Raw genomic sequence first — 12,785 nt, 5'->3', positions numbered from 1 at the left:
ACAGGGATAAAATGGCACTATAAGAAATAAGTTGTGGGGCGCCTGGGTGGCTCAGTCGGTTGAGCGTCCGACTTCAGCTCAGGTCATGATCTCATGGTCCGGTCCGTGAGTTCAAGCCCTGCATCAGGCTCTGTGCTGACCTCTCAGAGCCTGGAGCCTGTTTCGGATTCTGTGTCTCCCTCTCTCTCTGACCCTCCCCCGTTCATGCTCTGTCTCAAAAATAAATAAATGTTAAAAAAAAAATTTAAAAAAAAAAGAAAGAAGTTGCTATTGTAGTATTCCAAGTATGAGGGCCAGTGGTGACCACATGTTGGCAGGAGGTCAAACTAAGTGTAAAATGCTTTGGGATCTTGCCTTAGCACTATTACCTTATAACCATGATAATCTTTATCAGTGGCACATTTGGAAATAGAGATGAAAGCCAAATTTGAACAGTCTCCTGAGAACATAATGTGGTGGTACATGCTAATAGTTATTGATATGGACTGAAAGTAGAAGATATTTGAAGATGACTCAGACTAATAGGTTGGGAGATGGAAACTGGGTAGTTGGAAAATAACATCACAGCTAGAGCACTGGAAAATCTAGTAATGGAGGTAGAATGTCATAAGTGTAGTTAATGTGTCTATATACAGTTTGACTCCTATTTTCTTATTTAACTTCCAAGTAATTTGAAATGATAGATATAAGGCTATATACCTCTTTTTACAGGTAATAAAATTGTGACATCTAGTATTTAACTGTTCTAAAACTGATTTAAGGACTCTCATAGACAAAAAAATATATATTACCTTATAAGTAGTTTACTAATTCACTCTATTTTTTTTTATTCTTAGTTCTCACTAATCTTTTAAAACATTTTAGTGTCATCTTAGGCTGCAAACCATCTTTTACCTGACACTAGAATGATCTTTTTAAAGTGTGTTTGTACCCATGAGTTATTCATTGCTTCCTGAACCTTTATTGGACAGTTCAGTGGGAAATGTCACATAAATATAATTAACGCCACACAGACCAAGATAATAAAATATATTTTCATCTCAATTCCAGACTAATTTTTACTTGGATTTCCTGGAATCTTATTTAAATATTAGAATGTGAAGGTGCCTTCAAACCATAATCAGTGTTGTGAAATTCTGAGATGATTATTTTATAAAGAATGCATTTAAGAAAGCCTGTTGTTTTTCATTGCAAGCATCCTCTTATCAAATATGGACAATAATAATCAGCACAATGCTCTTTGAGAAGCTGGAGGGTATAGACTGAATTTGGATTAGTTGTATTCAAATTCTGGCTTTGACACTCAGTGTCTCAGAATATTTATTTGTGAAATAAACAAGGAAGTGTTCATACTAACCTCAGGGATTTTATAAAGGTGAAGTGAAGACATAAAGTGTTTGAAACCTTAAAAAAATTAAGGTTAAATAGGAACATAGAATCTTCAAAAATATCAAGTGTTTAAAATTTTAAAATGTTACTAAAAGTGTTTGGAGAGTATAAAGTTTGTTTCTTTCTCATTCTGTTCCCATTCCTCAGCCACAATGTAAATATAAACTCTTTGAGGGCTAGTTTTGTCTGTTCAGTTCACTCCTGAATCTACAGCACCTAGAACTGTGCCTGGGTACTGGGTAAAATATTTGATGAAGTACTGGATGAATGGGTGAATGAATGAATGTTGCTCTACTTTTTAAACTTGCTATCTCAGAATTAGAAAATTTGCCTTGAACATTTATCTTTATTATGTATTCCCCTTTTTTAGTTAGTAATCATATCCTTACCATTTTATTTTCCATTTTTGCTGTCTTACATATGTGCTTCATAACAAAGTTTTATCTAAAGTATGAATTAATTTAATTTTTAATTTTTAATTAAAGCTATCTAATATTCAGATATTTCCATCTATAATTTGCAAAGCATAGAGTGAGTTTCAATAACTGCTGGTGAATTTCTTTTTATGTCACTTTTGAATGGTGATGAAAATATAAAAATATAAACACACCAAATTTTCTATCCTTCCTGAGTGCTTTCTTTCGAAGTAGTCACATTGCTCAAAAATGATTCTAGTAGTTCCTTTTAAAATCCCTTTTAGGGGTGCTTGGTGGTTTAGTTTAGTTGAGTTTCTGACTCTTGATTTTGGCTCAAGTCATGATCTCATGATTAGTGACACTCAGCCCACATTGGGGTCTGTGCTGACAACACAGAGCCTCCTTGGAATTCTCTCTCTCCCTCTTTCTCTGCCCCTCCCCTGCTTGCATTCTCTATCTCTCTCCCTTGCTCCATCCCTCAAAGTGAATAGACATTAAGAAATAAAAATAAAAATCTTTTAGATCACATTTACTTATTGGAAAAGAAACTTATCCTAACACTTCATGTTGATGGAACAGTATCATTTGATATGATTTGATATGACCTCTTCCTCCCTTCCTTTTGGTTTTCAATTCCCTTCAGACACTCACTCCCCTTTTCCTTTTCTGCGATTTACCTCAGTCCTGGTCTCCTTCATAATAGGAAGCTGTGACCCTGTGTCACTTTGTTCTTCTGTCCGAGTTGTCTACTAATTCTTAAATGCCTAAAGGGATATAATTGAATGAAGCACTGATACAGTTATAGCCAAACTGTAAATTAAAGAATCTCTGATCTTATGAACAAAAAGAAAATGGACCTATAAAGATAGTTAAGCAAACAAACTCAAAGACACATATAATGTTGCATTTTTGTTCTTGGCCTCAATTTATGTGAGGCCAATACAGACAGTTTCCAATAAATACTTAGAATTTTTTTTTTTGTTTTAACTAAAACGAAAATACTTTGTTTACCCAGTCAGCATTTCTGAGGCCCTGTTAAATGCTTAGTTCTTTAGGAAGGGGTAATATCAACTGAAGAGGTAGTCACAGCCTCTGTTCTCAAGCAGTTGTAGGGGTTCAGCCAAATAGAAGAATATAAAAAGTGGTACAGGATCATCAGGGAACATAGGACTGGTTCTGTCTGTGGTTGAGTGGGTTTGGTGCTGTTGGGGAGAAAGAACTTCATGGAATAAGTCATGTTTGGATTTCAGAATGTATTTCATTATTGGGGGAAACAAAATGTAAAGCTTGAGGATATTTCCAGGATAGCCCGTGCTGTCATTACCCATGATCAGATGTAGAATATTAGTTAAGTTTGGATGGAAAAAAAAAAAAAAAAAAAAACAGGAAAAAAAATACCTTACATGTACAGCCAAGAATTGAGTAAAACAATTGCTTGCATTTGCCTGTTCAAGTAGTCAAGTGTGCCATTCAAATATGGAATGAATTATTCTTATGGTATAAAACCTCACTAATTGGCCAAATATGGGTGGGTATTCACTAGGAAAATATAATCTGAAATCCTCAAACAAAATATAATGCTTTTGTTAGTGAATATATTTACCACTAATTTGTTTTCTTATATATCTGATGGTAATCAATAGTGATTCTATGAAGAGCTTAATTTTAATTTTATGCTAATGAGTTTCTCCACATATCTAATTTCTTATCCATTTGGGGACAAGATTATAGAATACATGTTAGATTTTGTCATTGTTTTGGCACATATATGATTACTTAGGCTTTTGCTAATAGCATATTACTACTAATAGCATAATAAATACTAAGTATCATAGTAATTAACTAATGCAGCTGATGCTCATATAAAGCACTTATATGGACTCACTAGAAAGTTCAGACTTTGATATGACCAGTGCAGAACCATTACAAAACATTGAAATCCCAAAGAAAATACTATGAAAGACACTACTCCTTTTTTTTAAATAAAATGTTTGCCATATTGATATTAGTTTAATAATAAAAGGAGTAGAGATATTATGGTGATTTAAAGAAAAATAAAGACTAAAAAAATCCCTTTAAACCTACCACTTAAGTCTTATTTTTTTGTTTATTCCTTTCTATTTTTAAAATCTGAATTTGTTTAAATTATTATAATCACAGTCTCTGTATATACATAAATTCACAGAGCATGTATTTGTATATACTGATTAAGTGGCAAGATACTTGTCTCTCATTTTTTTTTTCCACAGCAGTTCTAATGATAAAAGTGATTAAATATAGCCCAGGATCTTATTAAAAGTGTCTGTTGCAAAAAAACAAAAACAAAAACAAAAACCCAGAAAATTCTTAGAAATCATAGAATTTATTTTATTTTTTATGGTCTTTAAAAATTTTTTTTAAATGTGTATGTATTTTTGAGGGAGAGAGACAGAGTGTAGGTGGGGGAGGGGCAGAGAGAGAGAGAGAGGGAGAAACAGAATCTGAAGCAGGCTCCAGGCTCTGTGCTGTCAGCACATAGCCCAACACAGGACTCAAATCACAAACCGTGATATCATGGCATGAGCTTAAGTTGGATGCTCAACCAACTGAGCCACCCAGGCGCCCTTTTTATGATCATTTTTTTAAATTTTATTTAAATTTTACTTAGGTAACATACAGTGCAATATTGATTTCAGGAGTAGAATTTAATGATTCATCACTTACATACAACACCCAGTGCCCATTACAAGTGCCCATCACCCATCTAGTACATCCCCCAACTGACTCCCTCCATCAAACCTCAGTTTCTTCTCTGTCCTTAAGAGTCTCTTGTGGTTTGTTTCCCTCTCTCCTCTTTTCCCCCACTCTTTTTCCCATATGTTCATCTGTTTTGTTTCTTAAATTCCACATGAGTGAAATCATATGATATTTGTCTTTCTCTGATTGACTTATTTTGCTTATCTTAATCGATTATAGCTCCATGCACGTTTTTGCAAATGGCAAGAAGAAATCAGAGAACTTATTATAAAATCTTACATCTTCTTTTAATTAGGAAAATGTTTAAATTCCAATACCTACCAAATTCATTAATTATTCCCAACGTACATTACAGCAGATTAGATGGTTGAGGAAGATCTGTCACAGGTGAATTGAATTTCGTTTTTATACCTTGGCTCTGCTGCTATACCCCAACCATTGTGGGGGGAAAATACAGTTGACCAACAATAAGAAATACATAAGTATACTCAAATAGTCCTACAAAAATAACCATAAAGTAGTACATTTTTGTCTAATCATGTAATGTATTTTTTTTACAGGAATGTTTAAATGTTCAGTAAATTGGAGGAAAAGAACATGGACTTTTAGCTACTGAAGAGAAAATTAAGGTAACTATTGGAATATTTTTTGCCAATCATAATTGTTAGTCATTTCAGTGTATTTCAGTGAATGTTTACATTCAACTTAATGTATGTTTTTATGAGGTTCATATTAAAAACTGTTTAATGAGCTACTTAAATGGAACTTTATATATTTTTTGGAAAATAAATTGACATTTCTTGTGGACAAATATGTAAGTAATGTAGTTCAAAATATTTGCCATTGTGAGGAAGTATACTCTAGCTCTATGAAAAATAAATGTGCTATTAAAAATATTTTGTTACATATATTAATAACATAAATGATTTACATCTTATTTAGCAAATCATTTGAAGACAAATAGGCCTTTATATTTTTTTTCAATATATGAAATTTATTGTCAAATTGGTTTCCATACAACACCCAGTGCTCATCCCAAAAGGTGCCCTCCTCAATACCCATCACCCACTCTCCCCGCCCTCCCACCCCCCATCAACCCTCAGTTCTCAGTTTTTAAGAGTCTCTTATGCTTTGGCTCTCTCCCACTCTAACCTCTTTTTTCTTTTTCCTTTCCCTCCCCCATGGGTTTCTGTTGAGTTTCTCAGGATCCACATAAGAATGAAAACATAAGGTATCTGTCTTTCTCTGTATGGCTTATTTCACTAAGCATAACACTCTCCAGTTCCATCCACGTTGCTACAAAGGGCCATATTTCATTCTTTCTCATTGCCACATAGTACTCCATTGTGTATAAACCACAATTTCTTTATCCATTCATCAGTTGATGGACATTTAGGTTCTTTACGTAATTTGGCTATTGTTGAGAGTGCTGCTATAAACATTGGGGTACAAGTGCTCCTATGCATCAGTACTCCTGTATCCCTTGGGTAAATTCCTAGCAGTACTACTGCTGGGTCATAGGGTAGGTCTATTTTTAATTTTTTGAGGAACCTCCACACTGTTTTCCAGAGTGGCTACACCAATTTGCATTCCCACCAACAGTGCAAGAGGGTTCCCGTTTCTCCACATCCTCTCCAGCATCTATAGTCTCCTGATTTGTTCATTTTGGCCACTCTGACTGGCGTGAGGTGATACCTGAGTGTGGTTTTGATTTGTATTTCCCTGATGAGGAGTAACACTGAGAATCTTTTCATGTACCTGTTGGCCATCTGGATGTCTTCTTTAGAGAAGTGTCTATTCGTGTTTTCTGTAGGCCTTGATATTAATCAACCAAGAGTAAAATTGGAATTTCCTTTCTTCTTGAAGTTACCAAAGTACATTTCTGTAAGGTGACTTTGTAATACCTAGAACATAAATTATTATAAAAACACAACTTAAAAGTAGAAATACCAATTTTCGGGGCGCCTGGGTGGCGCAGTCGGTTAAGCGTCCGACTTCAGCCAGGTCACGATCTCGCGGTCCGTGAGTTCGAGCCCCGCGTCGGGCTCTGGGCTGATGGCTCAGAGCCTGGAGCCTGTTTCCGATTCTGTGTCTCCCTCTCTCTCTGCCCTCCCCCATTCATGCTCTGTCTCTCCCTGTCCCAAAAATAAATAAACGTTGAAAAAAAAATTTTTTTAAAAAAAGAAATACCAATTTTCTTACTCACATTAAATCATGTTCATTTTGAGTTGTTGATATAATTGGTTTGATTATAAATTATTAAAAATCTATTTTCAGAGATTCTGTACTTTTTACTTTAAGAGTACTGAGTGTTTTAAGATATGATATTGTACTCACCATTGTAGACCTTAATTTTTCCAATTAGTATTCCTTCCTTTAGATAATCTTGCCTCAATTTCTTTGCCACAGATTTCTTCAGCATATATATTCACATAGGCAAACATCATTTTCTGTTTCCCACAGTAGATATGATTGAATCTACTTTATTTGTATTTACTAGCTTATCTATACATTAACATATAAATTTTGCAGGCATTCTTTTACTATCTTGAATAGGAAATGTGGTTTTGCTACTTAGCGAAATTAGCGAAAAACAGGCTGATTCAGTCATCTTTTTAAAAATTCAGCCATGCAAGACTTAGTTGTGCTTGCTCTGGATATACTAAATTCTGGTGGGAAAGATAAGAAACTATGAGATTACTATATTCATTTCACAAAAGTCCCTGACAAACTGTTAAGGAAACAAAGTTGGGAGCAAGTCACTTTTGCTGGAGACCCTTGAAATCTTCATGGAAGTTATGAAGTCATTGAGGGGTTGTTGGAGCAGGGAAAGTGAGGTCATGCATTCCAAGCCAACAGAATAGCTTATGAAAGTGTACATAAAGGAGCAAGGCATGGCCAGTGAAAGACTGATATTTCTAATGTTGCTGAAGGATTACTCACGCAGTGGGACAATGTTAGGAGATGAGCAGGTTTGCAGGACTAGAGCTTAATTTTCCAGCTGAGGTGTCTCTAGAGTGCTTAAGGGTATTCATAGGGTTGTGAGGAGAACGTTTCATAACCTCTTCTTGATACTTATTTTCATTAAGAAATGTAGGAAAGGGGCTCCTGGATGGTTCAGTTGGTTAAGCAACCAACTCTTGATTTCAGCTCAGGTCATGATCTCAAAAGTTTTGGAAGTTTGAGCCCCATGTCAGGCTCTGCACTGACAGAATGGAACCTGTTTGGGATTCTCTCTATCTTCCTCTCTCTCTCTGCCCTTCCCCCACTCCTACTCTCTCTTAAGCTCAAAAATAAATAAACTTTAAAAAAAGGTATAAGAAATAATTGAGACATTGTAATACTTAACATAATGACTGCTACAGGCACCCATATATGAAGTTTCTGGAAGATTCATAGGAATTTGTTACAGTGTTAATTGATTGGCAGGGATTACTTCATTGTCTTTTATTTTATTTTTATTTTTATTTTTTTTAAGGGCAGTTAACGTTTATTTATTTTTGGGACAGAGAGAGACAGAGCATGAATGGGGGAGGGGCAGAGAGAGAGAGAGGGAGACACAGAATCGGAAACAGGCTCCAGGCTCTGAGCCATCAGCCCAGAGCCCGACGTGGGGCTCGAACTCACGGACGGCGAGATCGTGACCTGGCTGAAGTCGGACGCTTAACCGACTGCGCCACCCAGGCGCCCCAACTTCATTGTCTTTTAATTGTGATATAATTTGCATCCCATAAATTCATTCTTTTAAAAGGTGTACAATTCAGCATTTTTTAGGAAATTCACGAAGATGTGTAACTATCACCAGTATCTAATCCAGAATGTTTTTATCTTTCCTGAAAAGCACTTTATAACCCATGAGCAGTTACTCACTGTTGCCTGCTTGCTGTGTCTCATGGCTACAGATTTACCATAAAAAATGGAATCATAGGGGCGCCTGGGTGGCGCAGTCGGTTAAGCGTCCGACTTCAGCCAGGTCACGATCTCGCGGTCCGTGAGTTCGAGCCCCGTGTCAGGCTCTGGGCTGATGGCTCAGAGCCTGGAGCCTGTTTCCGATTCTGTGTCTCCCTCTCTCTCTGCCCCTCCCCCGTTCATGCTCTGTCTCTCTCTGTCCCAAAAAAATAAATAAACGTTGAAAAAAAAATTAAAAAAAAAAAATGGAATCATAAAATATGTGGCTTTTTGTATGTGCCCTCTTCATTTAACATAATGTCAACTTTTACCGTTGTTATATAAATCAGAACACAATTTCATATCTGAATAATATTCCATTATTTGGGTATACCAGATTTTGTTCATACATTTATTAGTTGTTAGACATTGTTTTGTTTTGTTTTTCCTATTTTTTGGCTATTATGACTAATGGCTGCTATGAATATACACAAGGTTTTATGTAGACATATGTGTTCATTTCTCTTGGATATATACTGGGGATGGAATTGCTGGGTCAACTGAGTGTTTTAACTTTTGAGGAACTTCCAAACTGCTTTCAAAGGGGCTGCACCATTTTACATTTCCCACCAGTCATGTGTTCCAGTTTTACCATATCCTTGCCAAAAGTTATTGTTATTTTGATTATAGCCATCCTTATGGAAATCAGATGTTATCTCATGGGATTTTGATGGCAGTGATTGTTTCTAAGAATATGTTAGTGTACTGATTTGATATTATATGTGTTTGGATAAGTGTGTTAATTGAATTAATATCAATCTTTAAAGTTTACTGTTTTTTGATAGAGAGTGTGTGTGCACACCTACACGTGGGAGAGGGACAGAGAGAGAGGGAGAAAGAATCCCAAGCAGGCTCTGCACAAATAGCGGGGCTTGATTCCACAACCGGTGAGATTATGACTTGAGCCTAAACACCAGAGTCAGACGCTTAAATGACTGAGCCACGCAGGTGCTTCAAATTAATGTTAATTTTTAACTACACAACTCCTATTTAAACAGTTGATTTTACAGAGTTAAATACAAATTACAAATTACAAAATACAAATTACAAATTGAAGACTATTTGATTAATACATGCCTGAGTAAACAACAACAATAACAAAAAACTGCACAGCTGATGTTTTCCCTCCTCCTATTATAGGATATTTTTCAGATTCATTATTTAATATAAACATTAATAATCTACTTAGATTTATTAAGGATAGTTTAAAACTTAAAATAATCAAGATAATCAAAATCAGATCATCATCATTATTATAAGATAACTCAAAATAATCAAAACTATGAAATAGGGATTTGTCTCTTAGATCCTAAGTGATTAAACTTGTCTTAAGGACAAATTTTGTTTTGAGTATAAGTTATTGGTAGAGCACAGCAACGTTAATACGAGACTTAATGACATCTGAAGCACAGATAACCAGGTTTTTCAGCAATGTTTAAAGTCATGTTCAGTTTGGTCATTTACAAAGTTTCACTGAACATTGATAAATGTTTAGATGCTTTATTTGAAATTCCTGTAGAGGATGAATCAAATCATTGGAAAAAGCCTAGAACTTCCTGCTGTGGTCAAAATGGCTGAAATCACACATGAAAAATTATATGGGAAAAATAAAAATGTATTACATTCTCAGTAAATACTGTAGCAAGACAGCATTACGCATACTGCGTTTGTCAAACAAAATATTCAAACAAATTATGTTGTATGAAAGATTCACCTTAAAATATATATATTTCCATATCAATTTATTATCAATTTATGCCACTTTAGGATATTTGCTAAATAATTTTTAAAAATCAGGATTATTTATGTATAATTCATGTGTAGTAAAATTGCTATTTTCAATGTACAATTTTTCTGTTTTGATAAACACGTAAAGCTGTGTTTATCTTGACACCAAAATCAAGGTCAAGTACGTTTCTGTCATCCCTGGAAGTCCTCTTGTGCCCCTCTGTAGGTCCCACCTCCTACCACTATCAGCCCTGGGAACCTTTAGATTTATTCTTTTTTAGTAATGAAATAAAAAACCACTTGTGAGAGGAAGCGGAGCAAAGAGGTCAAAATTTGAAGAGAGACACTATGGATGACTTTGGAGGTATTACTTACTCTCTCTATACTTCAGTTTCCTCATTGGTAATATGGGGTTAATAAAATTATGTACTACATGTCATTTAAAATAGAGCTAGGCATATCTAAGCACTTACAAACACTAAGCGCTTGTAAAATAAACTACAGTTTTTTTGAGCCTTGAAGGACATACTGGAAAGGTCAACAGTACGGCACCTCTTGGAATGGATTTAACCCCAAAGTGTCAAATTGAAGTTTTCAAAATAATAAACTAATTAAAAATAAGGACCGTTCAGAAACCTCACCCTCAGGAAACTTTTTTAAGTTTATTTATTTATTGTCAGAGAGAGAGAGAGAGAGAGAGAGAGAGAGCGAGCATGCACAAGCCGGGAAGAGGCAGAGAGAAAATCCCAAGCAGCCTTGACACTGTCCGTGCAGAGCTGGACATAAGGCTGGAACCCACGAACTATGAGATCATGACCTGAGCTGAAATCCAGGGTCAGATGCTCAACCGACTGAGCCAACCAGGCACTCCATCACTCTCAGGAAACTTTTGCTTAATAGCTCCATTCTTCCTGTTCCTTAGGCATAAATCCTTGGAGTGAATCTCAGCTTTTCTTTTGCATGCATTGCACATCTATCAGCAGATACTGTCTGACTACTTCTGAACCTCTCCTTGGATATTTGGTTCAGATCGCAGTCCCCTCTTGCCTAAAGAATTACAACATCCTTCACCTTTCCTTGCTACATCATTTTCAGTGTTCAGAACTCAGAGCCCTGGTCTACCTTCAGTCTCCTCTGCATTCCAGCTACCCTGGCTTCATTACCATTTGTTGAACACACAGGCTGTTCTACTTGGGAGACTTAGCATATTGCTTCCTCTGCCAATCGTCATTCTCCCCATGCTTATTTCCTAGGCTCTAACTATCCTCTATTAGGGCAGCCTTCCCTGAATAGCCTGCTTTACTTTTCTCCAGATCACATATTACCACATGTCAGAAAAATTTATTATCTCTTCCCATTAGTTAATATATTCTAAATATTTTCTCCTGAGAGCATCCTTTTAATTTCTATTTAAAAAATTTTTTTTAATGTTCATTTATTTTTGAGAGAGAGAGTGAGAGAGCATGGGGGAGGGACAGAGAGCGGGAGACAGAATCTGAAGCAGGCTCCAGGGTCTGAGCTGACACGTGGCTCTGGGCTCGAACTCACAAACCACGAGACTGTGACCTGAGCTGAAGTTGGTCGCTTAACCGACTGAGCCACCCAGGCGCCCCATTCTTAATTTCTGTTTTTAAGTGTCTTTTATATTGGGTAACTGGCCTTATTCGTGGATTTGGACATTGAAAGGTAACTCGGGAGGCAATGTGGGTGACTGTGGCCATAGGCAGGAGGATTATCTGGGAAATACCAGGTGAGGCATAATGAAGACCTGGTTTAAGGCAACAACCCTGGGGATTGAGTAGTAGTAATATGTTTGAGACTATTTAGAAGGTAAGTTGGCAGGTCTTAATGACTGCGTTTCAGTCGTGAGAGTTGAAGTCTCAGTGGGATGTTTCTCAAGTTTGAAATGGCAACCCCATGGCTTAATGGTGCCATATACTGAACTTTAGGGAGCAGAGTTCTTTGTGTTTTGTTTTGTTTTACAAAAATAATGTTCTTTTACAGAAATAATATCCAGAACTAGATGTTTATTTTTATCTCCAGATAGGAGTGATCTCTACTAATATAACACTTGAACTGAGGGTCATTAATTATTGTCTCATTTCTTTACCATTTGTTTATAGAAATTAAAAAAAAAGGTTTTGGTTTGCCATGAGATTACATTTTCTAATTAATTTGAAAACCAGTCAGAAAGTGCAGGATGTAAGAACTGGCCATGGGCACAGTAAAAACACATTAATTATTCAGATAGTCTTCCCTGCTTATTCCATTCTTGGAGATATAGTGGCTGTCAGAATCTGTCAGCTGTAGAGTTAGTGCCCTTCAGAATTTACATGCATAAATGGTGACCTTTGGAAATTTGCATAAAGATAAGTCTAGCATTCAAATGATAGCTGCCAGTCAGTTGAGCAAAGCAAAAGTTGTTAGCCACTGCTTAAACCACAGAATGGGCCATGAAGCAGTAGACAGCAAATGAATTATATATAAAACAACGGTAGTACATTTTTCATCAAAAATGAAAATAAAGCCTTTTTAATAGAGTTTTACAAAGACTAAATAAATTATAAC

At 35.9% G+C, this 12,785-nt stretch overlaps 1 protein-coding gene across 35 annotated transcripts in view; it reads left to right on the top strand.

The window, feature by feature from the left end:
- ADGRL3 (adhesion G protein-coupled receptor L3) overlaps window positions 1–12,785 on the top strand; it is an 828,850-nt gene that overhangs the window by 178,710 nt on the left and 637,355 nt on the right. For all 35 annotated transcript variants that reach the window (XM_045473912.1, XM_045473918.1, XM_045473914.1 and 32 more), the window contains exon 2: window positions 5,102–5,170. The gene's annotated coding sequence lies outside the window, so the exon portion shown is untranslated. The remainder of the gene's footprint in view (window positions 1–5,101; window positions 5,171–12,785) is intronic.

The sequence above is a fragment of the Leopardus geoffroyi genome, chromosome B1 (genome assembly GCF_018350155.1).
Source record: "Leopardus geoffroyi isolate Oge1 chromosome B1, O.geoffroyi_Oge1_pat1.0, whole genome shotgun sequence".
NCBI classification, from domain to species: Eukaryota; Metazoa; Chordata; class Mammalia; order Carnivora; family Felidae; genus Leopardus; species Leopardus geoffroyi.
The sequence above is the reverse complement of the archived record's forward strand: the minus strand, read 5'-3'. Positions and strand labels throughout refer to the sequence as shown.